Raw genomic sequence first — 9,738 nt, forward strand, 5'->3', positions numbered from 1 at the left:
ACTTCTTTACACGACCTGGGCGAGGGCATTTCTAACTACGACCTGATTTTATCAGGATTCGCCTCTATCCCCCTCGTATTGACTATGAATCCAAGATATTTTCCCGATGCTACTCCGAATGTACACTTCTGGAGATTTAGCCTCATGTCATACCTCTTTAAGATTTCAAAACATTCTTTCAGATCAGATACATTGTTATTGGCAGTCTTGGATTTGACAAGCATATCAGCAACATACACTTCCATATTTCTCCTGATCTGATTAGCAAACATTTTGTTGACTAAGCGTTGATATGTAGCTCCGACATTCTTCAGCCCGAAGGGCATGACTTTATAACAATATACATTATTTGGGGTCATGAAGCTAGTATGTTCCTAGTCCACAGAATTCATCGCGATCTGGTTATATCCAGAGTACACATCCATGAAGGACATGATCTCGTGACCTGCCGTGGCATCTACCAACTGATCAATCCTTGGAAGTGGAAAGCAATCCTTGGGACAAGCTTTGTCCAAGTCGGAGAAGTCGATGCAGGTCCTCCATTTTCCATTTAGCTGTGGGACCAGCACGTGATTAGCAACCCAAAACGGGTATTTTGCTTCACGAATAATCCCGCACTTTAATAGTCGAGCTACTTCTTCCTCAAGAGCTTCAGCTCAGACTATTCCCAAGCGTCTCCGTTTTCGAGATTTTGCAGGCACGTTCTTGTCCAAATTTAGAGTGTGCATGGTTACACTCGGGTTAAAATCCACCTAGTTCACGAGTCTATATTTTTGTTGTTTTCTCCCTATTTTGGCAGAGTTTTAGTATTACAGAATAATCGTCCTCCCTTTTCCTGTCCAATATTCCAAATATTTATAGAGAAATTCCATGGACAGGTTTGGGTAACCGCTTGAGTTAATCACGTTATATACATATTTATTACATTTAATACAAACAATTCCCATTTATATTGGGATATGAATTGATAATAGAATAAACAGGTTCCTGTTATCTCGGACAATAAATATGGCAGCCTAGTCATAAATAACCGTATAATGGGATTCCGAGTCTCCAGGGATCCTTGAGTATGCAATATATTAGGATAACCACGAGCTGGATATACCCTCCAAGCTCGTACTTCGACAACTGTTTGAATATTCTGAGCTCGCGCTTCACAACATCCGCATCCCTAGCTCGTATGACCACTGTGCAAGTCGAGCTGCATACGTGGATAATAAATAGACATCTTCCTTGGCTCTTTTCCGTTTATTTATTTGCCCTGCTATACCCAAGCTGAGTGAAGGAAATCGTGCTGAAATCAGGGTACAACAAGATGCTTCCTGACAACAAGATTTGTTGAATGGTATTTATTTTACTCCTAATGCAAAGAAGATGAGTGTTTATATCGCACTTCCTATTTTTGAATTGTATTATAAGTTGTTGGACATCTTTTTTTTTTGGAACAATGGTTTCCAAACAATTTGGTTCCTCCGCCGTGTGAGATACATCATCTATAGTAGACCCATCATTCTTTTGCTTCCATTTCCCATTTTTCTTCATGTCTTCCATTTTCTGCTACCCTTTAACCTTTTTGTTCATGTCTTCACTTTTTTGCCTCTCTTCCTCTATTTTCTTCATGTCTTTCATTATTTCCTTCTCTTTCTCAACCTGGTTTTTAATGTAATACAATTACATGTAATAGATTATTTATAAATAATTTTAAAACTTATCCTTCAATAGTGCAGTTAATAAAGATAGCATCTTATCAAATTAATATGAGTAACACCAATTGATATTACTTATTATTTTTTTTGAATTTTTTAATATAAATTAAAAAAATTGTGTTTTAAAAAAATGAATTTATTCCCACAAATTTCTACACATTTGTTACTTCACATGTTTAATTTGTTAAGACACCTATTCATCTTCATAATACCAATTAAAAAAAGTTAATAGTTATATATTTTCATAATATAATTAAACAACATTTATTATGTTAAAAAAACCTAGACATAGAAACAAAATTAATTCAATATTTGTATACATTTATTACCCTCTACGAATTATTCAAAAGATAACTTTTCTATTAAAAAATATTAATTTCGAATTTCATAATAAATTTTAAACAAATTTACATTAATTTTCACCTTATTAATTTAATATTATTTTATATTTCAATTTTTATTTAATTCATTTTTAAAAAAAAAGTTGTACATAATTATTAAAAAGACACTTGTCCTTTAAAAACAAGATATTTGTTCAACTTCCCATTGAACAAACATACTTGTTCAAATTTAATTTTCTATTATTTTGAAATTAATTTTAAAATGTATACATAATTATTGAAAAGACATCTAATCAATTTCCCATTAAAGAAAAAGTTCAATTTACCATTCTGTTTTTTCAAAATTATTTAATAAAAACTATACATAATTAATAAAAAGACACACATTCAACTTCAAATTTACCAATGTATTTTTTCGAGATTATTTAATAAAAATTATACAAAATTTTTAAAAAGACACTTGTTCAAATTTCCATTAAACAAAAGCAACTGCTCAATTTACCACTGTATTTTTTTTAAATTAATTAATAAAAGTTATACATAATCATTAAAAATACACCTGTTCACTTCCCATTTCTAAAAAATACAATGGTTGGAAGTTGAACAAGTATCTTTTTAATAATTATGTATAACTTTTTAAAAGACAGTTATTCATATTCCTAACCATCTTTCATAAATGCTTTTTGTTTTTTCTCATCAAATTTTAAATATAACACAAAAAATAGTATAATTTCCAAGATGAAGACTACTATGGAGCCTAGAAGGGTTGATGAAGATAGTGGTAATCATGAAACAAAAAGCGAATCCAACTATGAAGTCAAAGATGCAAAGAATGGGATTAAATTTGAAGACATTGTCTCGCGTGAATTGAACAAAGATATTGTTTTTGAAGACGAAAGTAGCAACACAATCAATCAAGTTATGGAAGAACAACATTTTCATGCACTTGGAAAATGGCCTCAAGCATTACTTGATATGGAGTTTTCGAAAGAATTTTTGATGTTGAATCAAGCAACACTGATGGGGAAATAGATTTTGTCCAGTTAATTAAAAATATCAGCGGTTCACCAACAATATGTAGGAATTTGAATGAATATTATAAGGAGCATGAACGTAACGATGATGACTAGGTAGATAACATCCCTTCTTTTACAACATTCTCATGAAAGCAAAAGACTTGCGTAGAAGAACTAAAGATATGCATGATTGTCTCAATACAGGATTAACATTTGAAACTCGCATCAAGCATTTGGATTTGGAAGATGCTATTAATAATCTTATTGGTGCAATTTGTGATGCACAATAAGTGTTATTTTTATCTATTTATTTAAGGTATCTCATGGTTTTTTTTTTTGTACTAAGAATTATATGAAAGCTATTAATATTTTATGTTTACAAGGATCATATGAATGTTTTAAATTAAACCATTATATAATAAAAAGTAAAATTTCATTAGTTAAATCAAATATAAAAAAGTAAAAATCTACCAAGTACAATAGTAGATAGACAAGCAAACATTTTCCTTACGCTCTTTTCAACCTTTCCATCATTCCCAAAAGCACATCCATATTTTTCAAGTGCTCATCAACTTTTGTTTGTTCCTTTTCGAATAGTTTCTTCATTTTCTCAAATAATGCTTTGCGATTGTCGAATCCAAAACTCACTCCAAGACGATCAATCAAATGTGTAGCAAGCAACACAATCTCTTTAACTTCTTTCTCTCCTAAGTCATCATAATATTGAGTAAATAAACACATTCTTAAAAATATAAAATGATTTTAAACTCTACCTAAAAATAAAGTTTACATTTGCCTACAAATGATAACTGTGTATATAATATAAAATGATTTCTAAATAGTGTTAAAAACCACATAATTTCGAAAATTTGACATTGAAAATATCCATTTTATTTTTAAATAAATGAAATTCCTTTTTAAACCAATACCCGAATTCTTTTGGTTAGATTAATAAATAAGATGTGTAATAATTATGGAAAATATAGCAATTAATGAGCTATTCCATCTCCCTAAAATCATGCTAAAACTTATAATTAGTTACACTTCTCAAAACATTAAATGAACATATTTCAATTCCCTAAAATAGCACAATAATTTTGTTATTGGTTAGGTTGATTATGCATAATTATACCATTAAATTCTAAATGGTTAAGGTATTTTTAATTAGTTTAGTTACTATGCATTGATTTTTAATTACTAATTTTTAATTTAAATTTAAAACATAATTTCAAAATATATTTAATTTTTTTTATATATAAAGAAGTTTGGTTGAGTTAGTTTGTGTAAAAAAAAATATATTTTTTTAAAATTTCTCTTAAAAAATAGGAGCAATTAATTTAGAAAATACCAAATAATTTCATTAAATGTATGTATTCATAAATCAATTTCAATACCCTTACATCATGCTCTATTTATGATTGGTTGAGTTATTAATCATTTCTTATAAAAAAACATGTACAATTAAGATTATGCCAACTAATTTCATTAAATGCATGTCTCCATAAATCCATTCCAATTCCCTAAGATCATGCTCAAAATTATGATGGATTGCTTTATTAATCATTAAATTCAAAATTAACTTATACACAATTATTTTTATTTAATAAATATGATATTAATGTCTACAACTACTATTTGAAACTTCCAATAAACATTAACACTGATTGTGAAAATGATAAAATTTAAAGCTCGTGTTTTAATCTTGTTAATAAATAATTAATTCAGAAGTAAACTATTCAAATTCTCCCAAATATTGATCATCTTCAAATTTCTCAAAATTGATAAATAATAATAATACAAAGATCATTGTCCCTAGTACTATATTCCTCTGCTTGAAATGAACTCTCGAACATCTTTCAATAATTTTGCTCTATTCTTGTTGAAATTTGAGCATGCAATCCACAAAGCTATGTGACACCTTTCTTCATTAGAGTCGAACTACAATAGTGAAAAAAAAACTTACTCAAGTATAGTATGATGAGAACAAAATATATAAAAAAAAAACTTAGTATGAAATCTACTTACCTCAAAAGATCGCAAGTCGAGCTTACAACTATGAATCATAAATAATATGAGAAAGACTCCACAATCGTACAAACCATGAACTATTCCAAAACTAGCAAAGTTGAAACTGCCAGGTTTCCTTTTGATCTGATTCTCCAAGAACAAATATAGATTGCATAGCTGTATTTGCACTCTAACATTAGAATTTATAAATTTAAAATTTATAAAAAAATAATTTATTCAACCAATAAAAACTTACAATATCAACAATCTTAGATGACTGTAATATAGGATTCTTTTCATCAGCAAGCGAGTCCAAAACTTCTACTTTTTTTTCTTTCAGTATCACCCATGAAAGAATGAAGTGTCTTACAAGAAACATAGGAATATAAATCTAGAAGTATAATTTATGTTAGAAATTACATAATAAATAGATGTTTAAAAATATGTTCAACATAAACCATTAGAATTATACTTCATTGCAATGTTCGAGGGAGTCCACAAATCTTTCGTAGTAATGCATTTTCCTCCAAATTTGATGTAGTGGTCAATTGGAGTAGGATTCGGGTAGTAAGGGTTTCTATTGTCATAATTTAAAAAAAAAAAATCAACAAACATGAAATATGTTTTGACAAAAAAGAACAATAACAAAAAACTCACCATATTTCGAGCATGAAGATACCAATTTTTACACTCTTTACCCTTCTTCAACCTCTCATCCTCGGCCAAGAATGAAGAAACCATAGTAGCAATCTGCATTTACCAAACAAAAAAAATTATAACAGTCACGCTAAAATTATTAATATATACAAATGAATTACCTCAGTCTCCAACTCCGTTTTAGGTCTAATATAACGAAATTCGGACCATCGTAGAAAACTAAACTCACTTTCAACTATAATTACCCTATAATAGATACAATAATAGACATTAAAATATATTGAAAAAAACGACAAAAGAATATATACATTAAGATAGAAAAACTTACAATTGATCAGAGTTTGAGAAAATGTATTCTAACACTTCCCTATCTTTCGGTCGTAAAATATTACCGAGTTTAAAATGTTCAAAGAACACAACATCATCTAGGCTAATAACATGTTTTTCAAAAAAATTGTGATGGTGAGGCTTTCTCGCTAATGGATTCACATGTCTGTTTTTTTTTCTTCTCATATCTACATGGAATTTTATCCTTAGCTTGTAAATGAAGTTTAATAGAGTGTAGTTTATCTCTCAACTCCTTTAACTCGTGTTCAATTACTCTCCTCCATTCAATTTCTGATTCCATCAGGAATTTCTATACAAAAAAGGTTGATCAAGATTATCACTCTATAAGAAATATTTTTGAAAAATAATAATAAGTTTGAAAAATTTACATGATGAAAACTTTAAAATTCCCTACATTTTTAGTTTATTTAAGAAAAATGAACTACAAAATAATTTGTAAAAATAAAGTTTTAAACAAAAATTTATAAAAATGGAAATTTTTGAAACCCTATAATCTTCAATGTAAACTTATAACCCTAATAGTTGATATCTAAGAATTTTGAATAATTTTGAATTTTACAATGGGAGAAAAAAAAATGATAATTTGTTTGTAAAAATAAAGAAAAAAAAACTGAGAATCTTGAATGAAACACTTTAAAACATCTTGAGTTTTTTCATCAATCATGCAAAAAACATATTCTTGTGGGTTTTTACTAAACAAGTTCTTCAAGAGAACTAAGATTCTCATTTTTTTTAATTTCAAATCCTACACAACAAATAAAAATTGGAATATTTTATGAAAAAAAAAGCTCTAGTAGTGAATTTCGAAATATGAAATTGGAGAAATAGATGATAATTTATTTGTAAAAATAAAGAAAGCATAAAAATGATTGAAAATCTTGCAAGAAACACTATGAAAAATCTAGAGCTTTTTCATCAAACACTTTTTAAAAAAAATTGTTCTTGTGGATTTTACTAAACAAGTTTTACAAGAGAAATAAGATTTAGTCATCTTTTTTAATTTCAAATCCTACATGACAAATAAAACTAAGTTGGAATTTTTTATTTTTTTTAAGAAAAGCTCTAGTAGTGAATTTCGAAATATGAAATTGGAGAAATAGATGATAATTTGTTTGTCAAAATAAAGAAAGCACAAAATGACTGAAAATCTTACAAGGAACACTATGAAAAATCTAGAGCTTTTTCATCAAACACCTTAAATATATATATATTCTAGGATTTTACTAAATAAGTTTTTCAAGAGAAATAAGATTTATTCATCTATGTGAATTTCAAATCCTACATAACAAAAAAAAAATGGAATTCATTTGAAAAAATAGAAAATCTTATAGTGATTTTCGACAATGGCATAAAATTGAAAATCTTACTTGAAAACACTTTCAAAAATTGGAGCTTCTTCAATAAACAAGTTTTTTAAGATGAGTAAATTATTTATAATAATATATATAAATTCTGAAATATGCATCATTAATTAGCTAACTAATTGTAGTTGGGAAGATAGGAGTCATTAATGCATAAGGAATGAATCGGAAAGAACATGGAATGAACAAAGAATGAAAGGAATGAAGATATGGAATCTTGGAATGAATCTTTAGTAATAATTTTTTAATTATTTAATTAAATTAAAAGGTGACCTCATGTCAGCAGGTCGCTCATTATCAAGTTTGAAAAAGTAAAAAATTACATTAATTAACATTGTTTACCCAAAAATGGCTCCCGATGACGTGGCAAGATTTTTTTACACATGGCTGGAATGTGGCCGTTTCGAGTGAAGAGATCTTGTTCGACCATCGACCAGATAACTATTGATTCATCAAGTCTCTTGATTAGGTGCGACCAGTCTGGATGCATACGTTCATTTACTTCCTTTGGGATACGCACTCTTGTAATAATTACATTTATTATGTTTCCTGTTATTACCTTGATACGCTGATCATAATGGTAATTAAGGCCCATTGGCCCATGTAACCCCCCTTGAGCCTATAAATAAGAAGAAGAGGGCTCAAGGAAGGGGCTTTTGACTTTTGAACCTTTGATCTTTGTATTCAGAGAGAAAAAGCGTAGTGTGATTATCCATCGAAATTGTAATCCTTTCAAGACTTATGAAACTCGTGAACCCTAGTTCATTGACCACACCATTGGGATTCAATATCAATAAGAAAAGTAAGTGGACGTAGGTCATTACCATCCAATTGGGGCAGAACCACTATAAATCATTTGTGTTATTTTCTTTCCATTTGATTTTTTTTTCTTGTTTTCATGTCATTTCCTGTCGTTATTTTGACTCCGTGTCGTTGGCCAAATCAAGGGTCAACATTTTGGTGCTTTCATTGAGAGAATTATTTCAAGATTTCAAGAAGATCAAATGGCCAAGACATCCAAGGAAATTGGGCAGACTTCCACCCCTGCATCCACTCAGCCTCCTCCTCCAAATGTGGCTGAAAATGAGCCACACTTCGATTTTGAGGAGGACGAAATGGATTCCGAAAGGCTGAGGGCAACACTGAGTGTGTTGTAGGACGAGTTGGCCAATTTGAGGGCCAATCAAGAGAATACGGCAGAGACCTTGGCGCTACAGCAGAGAGAAATCGAGCGTCGGTGCAAGGAACTAAATGAGCGACAGGCAGACATGGACCGCTGGCAGAGAGATGCCACAACCACTTTAAAAGCATCCATTCAATTGGCTAGGGGACAAGCTGCATCAGCTTCTCAACCGGATCAACCACCAAACCAGGCCCCAAACCCGAGTCCTCCACTTTAGCCAGCAAGTCCTCAAAGGCTGGAGCAACCGCATGCCGCTCAACAGGATATCCCAATTCAGGATCCTGAGCAGCAACCCTTCCCAAGTTGGTTGAGGCAATCCCCAGCGCTAGAGGCAGAATAGGGCTGGGAAACCTACCCGAAGTCCTAGACGCCCAGGGACCAATGAGTCAAATCCACCGAGCAGGGGGGAATGTCCTTCTGCTAACAGAAGGCACGATGAGTTAGGCTTTGCGGTTACGGGACCCCCACGACATAATAATGCACGGGGACACACTGACCAACGCAGGCCTCCCACTGACGCTCGGGAGATGCCAGCTAGAGGAGGAAACAACGTGACCAGCTGGTCGCGCTATAGTCGGTCACAGTTTAGGGACAGTTATGATTATAACGAGGCCAACTCTGGCAGGAAAATTTTTGGTCGTGGACATGAAGGAAGAGGTGGAGATAGGAACCCTGCCAAGAGAAAATAGGCCTACGAGCCAAAATTCTAGGGGGCAACCTAGACAGCATAACGTCTTAAATAGGTTGGGCACTAGCGAGCAAAGGCGCAGAGATGATGACCTGAGGGACATGCTCAACGATAGGCGTGAGAGGCACGATGAGTAGGCTCCTCCAGCACCAGTCGCCCCAAGTACGTGAGAGGCCAAATTGATGCACTAAATCAGGAAGTACAACAGCTGGTAGGGAGCCGGACATCCAACATTGAGTACGATCGGAGGAGAGGCACTCCATTTGTACAGAGGATTGCTATAGCAGAAACTCCCAGCAAGTTCAAGATGTCGGTACTGCTGAACTTCAATGGGTATGTGGACCCAGTATCTCATGTAAACAAGTTTGAGATACAGATGGATATCCAGAAGGTGTCAGACGATGCTCGCTGCAGGATCTTCCCCGCCACCT

The sequence above is a fragment of the Humulus lupulus genome, chromosome X, assembly GCF_963169125.1.
Source record: "Humulus lupulus chromosome X, drHumLupu1.1, whole genome shotgun sequence".
NCBI lineage: Eukaryota > Viridiplantae > Streptophyta > Magnoliopsida > Rosales > Cannabaceae > Humulus > Humulus lupulus.